The sequence below is a fragment of the Capsicum annuum genome, chromosome 10, assembly GCF_002878395.1.
Source record: "Capsicum annuum cultivar UCD-10X-F1 chromosome 10, UCD10Xv1.1, whole genome shotgun sequence".
NCBI lineage: Eukaryota > Viridiplantae > Streptophyta > Magnoliopsida > Solanales > Solanaceae > Capsicum > Capsicum annuum.
Window position 1 is genome coordinate 212365163 of NC_061120.1, and position 14042 is coordinate 212379204.

Here is a 14042-nt window from a genome sequence, read left to right on the forward strand (position 1 = left end):
ACAGGGATCACACTCCCTTTGGAGGGGGATATTAACAAAAGGAGGGGGCTTGGTCATCATCATTCTCTCATCTCTTGGAAAAGAGGACAACTGGTCCTTTTCTTTTTCCATCCTCACTCTCACCATAGATACAGAGGCATCTCTCTCACGTCAAGCATCGCACACACACACAAGAGTTGATTTCGGAGGCGAATTTCGATTCTTTTCCTTCCTTTTCTTTGCTATTTTTGGGCACACCACGATTCACACACACACACAGAGGACATTAAAACAAGAGAGACGGAAATCACCAATAATCAGGTAGGTCAATTTTTTTCCCGATGACCTGTTTACCGGAGCCATCCGTTCCTAAACAGTTCAGGCGACACTAGCTAAAGAGCATAAAAAATTGCCGGAGAGCTGACCATCTGGTCAATTTTCGCCCATCGTTGCTCTCACCAGAATCTCTTTGCTTCGTTGGATTTCGGTCAAATTCAGGTACTAGGTTCGAGATTCCACCAGAAAGGTCAAGTGCACCGGATTCTGATTTATTTCTGTCCGTTTATGCTAGTCTGAGCTAATCGAAGCTCGAGCTATATTATTCTTGTGAGTTCGTCACATATCTGGGTTTGGGTTCGTCTAAGCTTTGTCTTTCGTCGCCATATCGGGTTTTAGGGATTCATTATTGGTTCTATTTGTCTTGACCTGTTCGTGCCACTAATCTTGGGTTTCAATTTTCAACGCCGAGTTCGGATTCGGGGAGATTCGTGTTTGAGGTTCTCCGTTCGAGTATTTTGGTCTTTGGATTTCTTTATTATCATACAAGAACATTCTATCGAGGTTCAATTCTATTCCTTCTCTTCTATATTTTGTTATTTATCTTGTTCTATGCTTTGAATTGAATCCAATGTATCGGTTGATCCGTGCTGATGTGAATCATTTTTTGTTTTGATTCGGTGTTTGATTTCTTTGATTATGGATTGATTATAAGGTGTGTCATGAAATGATATCTCGTTTGAGAATTAAAATTGATTGTTCTGGGGAGGAAGTTAAAAGTTGATAAAAAATGATTTTGTTGATTTGATTCATTGATATCGAGCTTGATAGTATCCTGATAGGTCGAATTGGATAGGCAAAAATATTTAGGTACGGGTAGGCAAAAGTTAGGAGTGAGGTGTTGATTCAATGCGGTGAATGTTGAAATGGGTGTTGAATGGTTTTGTTTTATCACTTTTGGATCAATTGTATTATTTGGCCGGGGAATGCCTCGAAGTATCTGTATATCTTTATTCACCGGGGAATTCCCTGAGGTAATTTGTACTCGGAGGACATTCGTGATGAAGGTCCGAGGCGTCGGGTAAAGCACGGGAGTGTAGTTAGTATTAGTGTAGGTTAGATAGGATTTATTTTTGCATTTTTATTTTTGGACTGTATAAATTGGACTGGACACTGTACTATTGATTTTTTTGTTTGTTTGATTGTTTTACGTGTTTTGTGTGGGTTGTACATTCATAGTGTCAAAATTAGTTGATACGCTCCACCAAGCGACCGTGGTCGAACCACGGGATCAAGGGGTGCCTAATAACTTTTCCTCGGTCAACAGAATTCCTTGGCTGGAATCTCTGTTTGCAAACTAGTTTAAAGAGTCAAATGGTTTTGAAAAAGATTTTCCAATGGTGACTTGGCACACCAGATTATGCCAAGTGGCGACTCTGATTTCAAATGTAAAAACAATCTTTATTCGAAACAAATCGTTTTATTTTGTCACTTAATAATAAAAACCCTTTCAAAACTTAAAACCGAATCTTTTTTGGGGTTAGAAAAAAGGGTGTGACAGCTCTGACGACTATGCTGGGGAAGATTTCAAAATCCGAGTTTTTTTGGAGTCGTATCGGCTTTGTTTGGCATTATGAGTGTATAATCATTGTTTGTGATTTTTGTTTGTGTTTTCACTTTTTGTGTATTTTCGTGCTCTTTGTTTACAGTATTTATCCTATGTGTTACCTCTTTTATATCTGACATCATGTGCATAACCCGAGTCATTCTTTCCGCAACAAGTCTAGAGCTCACGTCGTGCGCACGAACTCTAGTTGAGTCACCTTTATTTTAGGGGGGAGGAGCCGTTGGATGTATGGAGTAGATGGAAAGCTAAGCAGCCACTATCGACCATATGCTCCCCCGAACGGCCTTGTTAGTGAACCCCAGTGTAGGTCAGCCTTTAGGTCATGCTTATGTGCATCATATTGAGACCTAGCGGGTCCACTTGGTCCTTTGTAGGAGACTTACCTCTAAAGCATTCCTACGTGCTAAATGTTGCATCTTTGAGGACAACGTGGTCATTTGACAGACTGATGTGGGGTAAAGCATGTGTTAGAAAGTAAAGTGTGTGAAAAAAAAATTGAAAAAAAAATTGTCCGAAAAAGATTTTTGTAGTTTTTAGAGTTCTTTATGGCTTTTGTTTTCTATGATTCAAAAATTCAAAAAAAAAAAGAAAAAAAGAAAAAAAGATTTTCCTTTTGTCTCCTTTAGCAAGCTTTCACAATTCAAAAACTCCAAAAAGATTTTTTAGGGGCTTTTTTTTATAAAAGAAAAATTCAAAAAAAAAGGTGGTAGAAGTTTTGTTTAACGAAAATGCCAAAAAGATTTTTTCTTTCATAGTTGTTGGTGTCAAATTAAAAACCCAAATTTTTTCTATTTTTTCTTTTATTCATCGGTCTTTGGTTGTGTCTCTTAAGTTAGGGTCAGTCTGTTAGTTAATATTTATTTTTCAAACATGGACGAACTACTCATACCTGATTCCCGTCCCTCGGGGCGGGATACATAGGCAACCCTCGGTGGGTCCGGTAACCTTTATTTTGGCCTTCGTCTTAGTCTTAGACTAGGTCTTTTACCCCGTAACCTAGAGTTGTTAACCAAGTAGGCTGATTTTAATCAGCATTACTGTTCGGCGATTTGGAGTCATGAAGCGATCTGTCCCATCGACGTATGTCCGCATCAAATTCCCATTGGTTGGGAACCTTTTACTCTTATCAAATTTTTAAGATAATTTCTTATCTGCTACTACCGAATGGATCTGTCTACAAAGTCTATAGTCCTTATAGTTGTCAAGGTACCCAAAAAGTCGATCAAGTGGTGGGGCACGTTCAATTACTCTGAAAAGCATGAAGTGAGGAAAGTGTTAGGCAATCTTGTAGCACTTATGGATCTCACGCCTCGTTCGGATCTAATAGAAGTTGCATTGACTTTCTGGGATCCAAATAATTTGGTGTTTAGGTTCAGAAGTTGTGAATTGACTCCTACCCTGGCAGAAGTTTCTCGTTTGTTTCGGTTGACTAACATGGGTCAACAGATGATTTTAGCCCGCAATCATACTCGTAAGAAATTCCTTCGACTCTGTGGATTAAAAGATAACAAGCATCTGGGATGTCTCAAACAATCTTGGATTTCCTTGGACAATTTGTTTGCTAGATTTGGGTCCTTAGAGGGTTTTGACTGCTTTTGGGATGAATTTTGTACTACCAAAAAAATCTGGGAACAACGTCGTCTTGAGGTTTTCTGTCTGGCTTTGTTGGGTATCTTAGTGTTCCCGTTAGATGAGAGGTGTATCAATACTCGTCTACAATCAGTGGTGATATCTTTATTCAAGAAAAAAGATGAGGTCACCATTGTACCAATGATCTTAACAGAAATATATAAGGCTTTAACTGAAGTAAAAGGAGGGGTACGATTTTTCGAGGGGAGTAATCTGATATTACAGTTGTGGATGATGGAGCACTTGCATATGCCTTCTTTGATTAGAGCAGATGTGATCGACCGTTGTCTGAATGATCGAGTGCAAGACATGCAAGAGAGAATGCAATTTTGACAAATTTTCTTTTCCTATAGGAGTCAATTCTTGGATCGAATTTCTTGAATCAAGAACTCCGAACAACATTCTTTGATAAAGCTAGGTGTCGATACTCTCGAGGAAAATCCAGGATGCACTCAAAACTGTGAAATCTGCCTACAATCTCTGCCCCGTGGCATTAGTAGACCCTTACCAGCCCAACTTAGAGGGAGAATACGGGAAGCAATCATGGTAGAGGATGATGAGCAGGAAGATTCGGGTGCCAAGGTGGAGTTTTTGAGAGTTCAGTTGTCACGTTTGATCTTAACTGTGGATAGGTGTCAGAGAAACCTTTGCGGGTGTAATCTCTAAGAGGCAGGGATACGGCAAGAAATTTGTTCCCGGGTATCAAAACGTCGTTGCAGGATATATTGCAACGTCTGAGTGGAAAAGAGGGGACTTCACATATCGGTTCATCTCAGCTGGGGACGTCACACAGAGCACCAGTTTGAAAGAACATGTCTTATCTTTATGTAGTTTTGAGTCTTTTATGTTTCTATCATTTTAGGGTGGTGTCTGTGTTAAGTCGGAGTCAAGTTGTTTTTGATATTCGGGTCTTTATTAGTAATTGCACGGATGTCATTAGGGGTTTAGAATGTTGTTTTGTATTTGTTGTTTGGTTTTAAAGTGGTCCTAAATTTGTTGTATGTTTTGTTGTTTCTTTCATCGAAATGTTATGATGTTACGTCTTTCTTTTGTTTACTTGTTTTTCGTGAAAAAAAAACCATCAATTGTGTGATGCTTATGCATATGCAGCCCGAACTATGCAAGGTTTGATTCATGTACAACATGATACGTAGGCAACCTACTTTTGGGTTCGATCTAATCATTTCGTTTCATTATTTTTCATTATTTTTCCTCTTTTTAAGAAAAACAAAAGTCATAAAGAATGATAAAATGAAGGTAGATAGCGAGAGAAGAAAAGAAAGAAAGGATGATGAGACAATAAAGGGAAAGAACAGAGATTGATAAAAAAAAGGAGGGAAAGGAGGGCGAAAATAATAATAATAATAATAATAATAATAAGTGTAGAAAAAAATAAGTGTAGATAAAAATTGGGATGATGTTAAAATGACCTCGCTACCCTCAAAAGCTGGTAGAAATGAACATGAATTTAGGACAATTTTACCAATGTGATTCCCATGCTTGTTGTGTGCCCTAATCCTAACGGATGTCGTCTTTGATGAGCATGTTCTTTCAAATAACAGTGGTAGGTTTGCAGCACTCTGGCTAGTCACCCATACTTCACTAGATTCAAAGCAAAGCTCGCCATGGCTAGCAGGGAGATTGAAAATTCGCTCATTGACCCAGATCAGGATCACAGTGAAGAAAGTTTAGAACACAATGATGAGGTAGTAAGGCTCAGGCAACAATTGATAGATTTGCGTAGGGCATAGGCCAGCAGAATGCCTCCTCCTCCGCTCCCTGAAGGTGTTGGTAATATCTCTAATTGCCCAGCGCTCTCTCAGGAGCAATTCTATGCTCCTACAGAGTCACCTGTGCACGCGCCAGGATTCACTCCGTGACATTATCATCCTGGCAGTTCTGGTGTGCCCTTGGCAGCTCCCCAATCAAGACCCGCTGCTCATCCGGCGCCACCGATCACATCGGTATTCGTGGCTCCGACACCATTTGAAGCTCCTACATATGCTGTGCGTCCGACAATGGGGCTTCCTAGATCTGTCAGTGAGCCAGTATTGAAGGTTCCAAATAGTCAGTATTATGCCTCGGAGCCTACTTTAAGAATGAATGAATTGTATGGGTACACTCAGCCACCTGCATTTCCATTTGATATGGAGAAACTTGTCGCAACAGAGGAAATAAAAGTCTAGCACGGAAGCTAAAAAGTTTAGAACAGGCTATTAAGAATTTGCAGGGAATCAGAGGTTATAAGAGTGTTTCCTATAAAGATCTTTGCATGTTCCCAGACATCAACCTTCCCCTTAGTTTAAAAATGCCCAAGTTCGAGAAGTATGCAGGGCACGGTGATCCCGTGGCACACTTGAGATGTTATTGCAACCAATTGAGGGCTGCAGGAGGAAGGAAAGAGCTGCTCATGGCTTTATTTGGCGAGAGTCTTTCTGATCTAGCTTTAGAATGGTTTATCGATCAAGATATCGACAAGTGGAATAGCTGGGATGACTTAGCTTCTGAGTTTGTGCAATATTTTTAGTATAACATCGACCTGATTCCAGACGAAAAATCCTTGGTCAACATGAAGAAGAAAAGCATTGAAGATTTTAGGGAATACGCGATAAGGTGGTGTGAACAGGCCGCCAGGGTAAAGCCTTCAATGAGAGAAAGTAAGTTGGTAGAGGTTTTCATTCAGGCACAGGATGAGACCTATTTTCCACATTAACTTTCGACAATGGGAAAGTCTTTTATTGAAGTCCTCAAAATGGGGGAGATGATAGAGGATGGAATCAAGACGGGCTGAATAGTGAGTTTTGTCGTATTGAAAGCCACCACACAAGTGATTCAAGGTGGATCTGGCACATTCGAAGGTAAAAAGAAAAAAGAGGATGTGGCGACTGTCGTAGTTGGAACCCATTCCTATCCCAAAAGACCACCTCACCCCTATCCCCAATCTCAAGCCCAAGTCTACGCCCAAGCTCCATATATTCCTCCCCATCATTGCTACCCTTCACAAAACCCTTTATATTCTATTCCACCACCTCCGTACCCAGAATATAGCGTGCATCCATATACCCAAACCCCTTCTTACCTGCAATGGCGCGCGCAAGCTCCACAAAATCGCCCATTCGCTCTACCGAATTACCAAAACCCCTCCAGTTTTCAACCTAGGCCCGAGTATAAGAAAGAGAAGGCGGTCAAAAATCAATTCACACCTCTTGGGGAGTCATATGCTAGCTTGTTTGATAGGTTGAGAAAGTTGAAGGTCTTAAGCCCAATTCAAGGAAAGCTTTCAAATCCACCGCTGAGGAATCTCGATTATTCTTTAAGGTGTGCATACTGTTCTGACATACCAGGCCATGATATCAAGAAATACTGGCATTTAAAGAAAGCTGTCCAAGATTTAATTGACACAAATCAGATGCCGGTCCAGGCCCCGAAGGGTCAAAACATTAACCAGAATCCGCTGCCAACCCATGCTGAAACCAACATGTTAGAATTGATATATGATGGGAAAGAGTCATCAAGGTATTATAAGCCTATCATCAAGATACATACCATTGAGGATAAATCAGTGAATGTAGCAGAGTCTTTGAAAGCAATGTCATTGAGCCAGGAAAAAATGGGAGAAGATAAAGCCCAAGAAAGCACAAAGAAACCCCTGATCACGGTGCAAGGTGCCAGAAGGTATGTTGATTTAAGTCAGGATAAACCTAAGTTGACAGTGGTAGGAGCTCCGAGTAAGCCCATCTTGATGGTGAAAGGAGCACTGGCAGCACCTATTGTCCTCAAACCGGTGACCCAACCTCCGATAGTTGATACGAAAAGGGTTTCTTAGAATTTTAGGCGGACTGTGATGACCTATCATGGGAAAGAAGTAGTGGAAGATGTAGATGAGGTAGGGGGTTTGACTAGGTCAGGAAGATGCTTCGTGCCTAAAAGTTTAAGAAAGTCCAAGCCAATTGTGAGTGGACAGTCATCTATCAAAAAGCCTATCACCGAAGAAGAAGCCGAAGAATTTTTGATAAAGATGAAATTGCCAGAGTATTCAATAATGTTGAAGAAAACCCCTGCTCAAATTGCCCTCTTATCTTTGTTGTTGCACTCCAAGGAGCATCGTGATATTTTACTAAAGGTATTAAATGAAGCATATGTTCCTAGGGAGATTACAATAAATCAGCTTGAGAAAATGGTCGAAAAAATCTTTGAGGTCAATCGGATCAGCTTTTCTGATAATGAATTGCCTGTTAAAGGTATAGGGCATAACCGGGGCCTTTACATTACAGTGAAGTGCGAAGATTTCTACGTCACTCATGTTATGATTGACGGAGGTTCAGGTGCAAATATCTGCCCTATTTCTACTTTGCAAAAGTTGAATATTGGTTCTGAGAGGATCAGGCCCAACAATGTATATGTCAGGGCTTTCGATAGTGCAAAATCAAACTCCATTGGCGAAATAGAACTAATGTTGATCATAGGGCCTGTTGAGTTCTCCATAGAGTTTCAAATATTGAATATAGACTCCTCTTACAATCTGTTGTTGGGAAGGCCGTGGATCCACAAGGCCAAGGCGGTTGCATCTGCATTGCACCAAATGATTAAGTTTGAGCATGATAGGCAAGAAGTGGTTATTCACGGTGAAGGAGATTTGTCTGCCTGCGAAGATTCTCCCTTGTCTCTTATTGAAGCAAATAACGTAGAGGAAATATTCGTCTATCGCCAGTGAATCGTATCCTTGAATGGCAGGTTATACCGGGACCACAATTGTCTTTCGCTTCTATCATGATGGTGAGCGAACGTAAGAAATACGAATTTAAGCCAGGAAAGGGTTCGGGAGCGTCTCTGCATGGTATAGTTCATTCCATATATTCGAGTGAGAACGTGGGCACGTTTGGTCTGGGATTTGAGCCTACGGCTGAAGATCTAAAGAAAGCCAAGGGAAGGAAAAAGGAAACATGGTCACTCCCTCGCCCAATGCCACTACTCAGTGAATCATTTTTTAAGAGCGGTGTCACGAAGCATGTGAAATTTGAAGTTGAATTGGTTGATAACTGCCAGAACCTTTTAATTAAAGTTGATATGGTCGAAGCAGGAGAAGGTACCAGTATGACAGACGTGCAATTCATAGGTCCAGCTGTCCGACTCAATAATTGGAAAGTCACTCCTCTCCCCGTTAGGAGGGAGTTTTGGTAGTTTATTTTGTTTTTCTTTCTGTTTATTCGAGTTATTTCAAGGTTGTAATTTGGATTTTTAGTTTGTTTATGTTATGTTGGCATCTATGCTTAAGCCCTTCTATCTTTTTATTTAATGAAATACAATGTCCCTTTTGTTTCATGTCTAATATATTTTATTTTTCTTTTTTTATATACAGTTCTATTTATGCTGATTCTAATGACATGACATGCATGCGGAATTTTCAGCCTGATCTTAAAATCCAGACTAATCAAGATGTAATAAAGCAGGATGGGGAATATGATAAAGAAGAAGCACTAGAAGAAATAAGCAAAGAGTTAAAATAGTTTGAAGACAAACCGAATCCTAATTTGAACGAGATGGAACCAATAAATCTAGGGAATCAAGATGTTAGGGAAACTAAAATCAGTGTGCATGCTTTTCCAATCTAAAAGATGGAATGATTCAAGCATTAATTGATTATAACGATGTTTTTGCATGGTTTTATGATGATATGCCTGGTTTCAGCACTGAATTAGTGGCTCATAAATTGCCAACTGACCCCGCATTCCCTCCTATCAAACAGAAGTTGAGAAAGTTTAAAACTGATGTAAGTATTAAAATCAAAGAGGAAATTATGAAACAACTTGAAGCCAAAGTAATTCGAGTGGCTCGTTATCCCATGTGGTTATCCAATGTTGTTCCCGTACCAAAGAAAGATGGCAAAATTCATGTGTTGATTATCGTGATTTGAATAGAGCAAGTTCAAAAGATGATTTTCCACTGCCCAAAATCCATATTTTGCTAGACAATTGTGCTAAACACGAGGTTGCCTCTTTTGTGGATTGCTATACCGGATATCACCAGATCATTATGGATGATGAAGACGCGGAGAAGACGTATTTTATCACACTATGGGGGACCTATTATTATTGGGTGATGCCGTTCGGTTTGAAGAATACTGGAGCAACATACATGAGAGACATGACCACTATGATTCATAATATGATGCATAAGAAGATTGAGGTCTACGTGGATGATATGATTATTAAGTTAAAAAGTCAAGCCGGGCATGTTAAAGATTTAAGAAAGTTCATTGAAAGGCTTCGCAGGTATAATCTCAAGCTCAACCCGACAAAATGTGTATTTGGAGTTCCGTCTGGAAAGCTATTGGGGTTTGTAGTCAGCCATCGGGGGATTAAATTGGATCCCTAGAAAATCAAAGCCATTCAGGATTTGCCCCCACCCAAGAATAGGACGAAAGTGAAGAGTTTGCTTGGTAGATTGAACTATATTAGCAGGTTTATTGCTCAACTCACAACCACTTCTGAGCCCATATTCAAGTTGTTGAAAAAGAGTGCTGCGGTAAAATGGACTGAAGAATGTCAGGAAGCGTTCGACAGAATCAAAAGATATTTATCAAATCCGACCGTGCTGGTAACATCGGAGCCTGATAGGCCTTTGATCTTATATTTATCAGTCATGGATAATTCTTTTGGTTGTGTCCTGGGTCAACATGATGTCACAGGAAAAAAGGAGCAGGTTATTTATTATCTTAGCAAGAAGTTCACCGCATATGAGGCTAGGTATACTCTTCTTGAAAGGACGTGTTGTGCCATAACTTGGGTAGCACAGAAGTTGAAGCATTATCTCTCATCCTATACTACTTATCTCATCTCCTGCATGGATCCTTTGAAGTATATCTTTTAGAACCCTATGCCGACAGGTCGATTGGCAAAGTGGAAAATATTGCTTACTGAGTTCAACATTGTATATGTGACTCAAACCACCATAAAAGCCCAAGCCTTGAAAGATCATCTTGCTAAGAATCTCATCGATAAAGAGTACGAGCCATTAAAGACATATTTTCCTGATGAAAAAGTATCGTGTGTCGATGAAGTTGTTATAGATGCTGATCCAGGTTGGAAGTTGTTCTTTGATGGAGCTGTCAATATGAAAGAAATCAGAATAGGTGCGGTTCTTATCTCTGAATCGGGACAACATTTCCCGGTAATAGCACAACTTTAATTTTACTGTACTAACAATATGGCAGAGTATGAAGCTTACATTGTTGGTTTGAGGTTAGCTGTTGGTATGGGAGTCTAGGAATTATTGGTGTTGGGGGATTCAGATTTGATCGTCCATCAAATTCAAGGAGATTGGGAGACGTGAGATTTGAAGCTCATCCCGTATCGACAATGCTTGCAGGAGTTATGTCAATGGTTTGTGTTAGTAAAATTTAGGCATATTTCAAGGATTCGTGATGAAATTGCTGACGCTTTAGCCACTCTATCTTCAATGCTCCAACATCCTGATAAAGCCTACATCGATCCTGTGCATATACAGAGTCATGATAAGCATGCTTACTATAATGTGGTTGAAGAAGAGCTCGATGGAGTACCCTGGTTCTTGGATATCAAGCGATACATCCAGTCAGGAGAATACCCAACATATGCCACCAACGATCAAAAGAGCACTATTAGGCGTTTGGCTAGTGGATTTTTCTTAAGTGGGGGGATCTTATATAAGAGAACCCCAGATCTGGGACTTTTGAGATGTGTAGATGCAAGAGAAGCCTCGACAATCATGGTCGAAATACACTCTGGAGTATGCGGGTCGCATATGAACGGTCATGTCTTGTCAAAGAAGATTCTTCGAGCAGGTTATTACTGGCTTACTATGGAGAGGGATTCTATTCGATTTGTTCAAAAGTGTCATCAATGTCAGGTACACGGTGATCTGATACGTTCTCCTCCTGCTGAGCTGCACGTAATGGCCTCTCCATGGCCGTTTGTGGCTTGGGGAATAAATGTGATTGGACCGATTGAGCCGAAGGCATCAAATAGACATAGATTCATTTTGGTAGCCATTGATTACTTCACAAAGTGGGTAGAAGCAGTAACTTTCAAGTCAGTGAAAAAGAAGGCTGTGGTAGATTTTGTTCATGCTAACATTATTTGTAGGTTTGAAATTCCTAAGATGATCATTACAGACAATGCTGCCAATCTCAATAGTCATTTAATGCAAGAAGTGTGTCAACAGTTTAAGATCGCACATTGAAATTCTACTCCATATCTCCCAAAGGCCAATGGTGTTGTAGAAGCCGCCAATAAGAATATAAAAAAGATACTATGAAAAATGGTACAAGGGTCTAGACAGTGGCATGAAAAGTTGCCATTTGCATTGCTAGGTTATCGCACCACTGTTCGCACTTCAACAGGGACAACTCCATATTTATTAGTGTATGGGACAGAAGCAGTCATCCCTGCAGAAGTTGAAATTCCCTCTCTTCGAGTCATTGTAGAAGCAGAGATTGATGATGACGAATAGGTCAAAACCTGATTAGAACATTTGAGTTTGATTGAGAAAAAAAGGCTAACGTCTGTGTGTCATGGCCAGTTGTATTAGAGGAGGATGGCTCGAGCGTATAACAAAAAGGTCCGTCCCAGGAATTTTGAAGTTGGTCAGTTGGTATTGAAACGTATCCTTCCTCACCAGGTTGAAGCGAAAGGCAAGTTCTCCCCTAATTGGCAAGGTCCCTTCGTTGTGAAGAAAGTGTTGCCCAATGGAGCCTTATATTTGACAGATATTGAAGGCAAAATGACAGAAATGGCTATCAATGCCGATGCGGTCAAAAGATATTATGTATGATATTTTATCCTTTTTTGATTTTATTGCATGTTTAGTACTTGCATTTTTGAAGATTGATATGATGAAGGTATTTTATTCTTCTATCCAAACATTGTGTCATCCTTTATTTACCCGTTTGAGCTTTGTTTTATTTTTTTTCTTTCATATCCCTCTTTTGGAATCAAAATATAGTCAAATATAAATGTCAAGAAAATAAGAATAAAAGAAAGAGTTCAAAAAAAAATCAAAACAAAGAACAAGCTTATGGAACTACGTGCGACCTGATTCTCCTCTCTCGGGAGTAAGATACGTGGGCTGTCCTATTTCGAGCTCGGTCCAACCAAATAAAGATTTTAGAGTCACCCAGTCAACAAAAATTGGGGCATGAGATAATATGTTGTTTGAGTCGATTCCAAAAGTTGTAAGTCCCACCACCACTTCAAGTGTCATTTGAACCTCTTGCCATCCTTTTCTAACCTTATCCGAAAGCCAAGTTACAACCAAAGAAAGTCCTTCAGATCAATTTTTGATAATGTTAAGGCTAAGCATTCAATGGATATGATGATACATTGTGAGGTACCACTTGTCTCCTTCAGCATAAGAAATCAGGAAAAAAATACAAAATGAGAGAGTCTTATTGGTGAAAACCCCCGCGGGCATCATAAGGCGATGGTGAGTTGAGAGAAATGAAAATGAGAGAGTCTTATTAGTGAAAACCCTCGCAGGCACCATAAGGCAATGGTGAGTGGAGAGAAATAAAAATGAGAGAGTCTTATTGGTGAAAACCCTCACGGGCACCATAAGGCGATGGCGAGTTCAAGAGAAAAGTGAAAAGTGAAGAGAGAGAGATTTGTTGGCGAAAGTCTTGTAAGATGTCATCAATTGAATGTGATGTATGAGTCCAATGGATTTGAAGAAGCGGCTCAGCGGCAAAGGCACGAACTCAACAACAAATGGGGAGTTTGGATAGGAAGATCTGGCAGCTTAATTCAAAATGCATGCCATACCCATTGGAGTTGTTTGTTGTATTCAGATAAGTTTTCTTTCTGAATATGGGACATTGCCCTTTTCTTTCATTTACATATTCATGCTTTTTGTTTTTTTTATGTCATTTATCAAAATAAAAGTCACAACATTTCTTTACATTTTAAGTCAAGTCTGTGTTAAAATAAGTGAGAAAGGATTTCAAAATTTACTACCAGTCTTTCCAGTTATATGAGGACAAGCCAAGGACCAGCACATGAAAGAAATATGATCGTAATTCAATATAAAGCAAAGGAAGTCTATCAACCGACAGGCTGTTAGATTCGCGGAAGCATTCAGATTTGGGAAAAGAGTGCACCTCAGAGGCATGGTAAAATGAAAACCCATTGTTCGAGTCAGAGCTCATTTCCCTCAATCTGGATCCGGGTCAATGATGCGGCAAGACAGGGCAAGTGTCAGCAATTTGGAACAAAGATGAAAGGAACGAGTGCTGTGGCAGATACCTGAGAAGCCAAGAGCTGCAAGCCACCACTAAGTTTTTAACTGACAAATTTTCTTTGTTAAAATAGGGGCAAATTCGCTTCACTTAATTTAGCTACCATTGGAAATGCACATCCGTGGGACTTTACCTTCTGTTCAGGACCCTCCTGAAAAATGGGATTTTACTTTATGTTCAGGACCCTCCTGAAAAATGGGATTTTACTTTCAATTCAGGACCCTCCTGAAAAATGGGATTTTACTTTCAGTTCAGGATCCT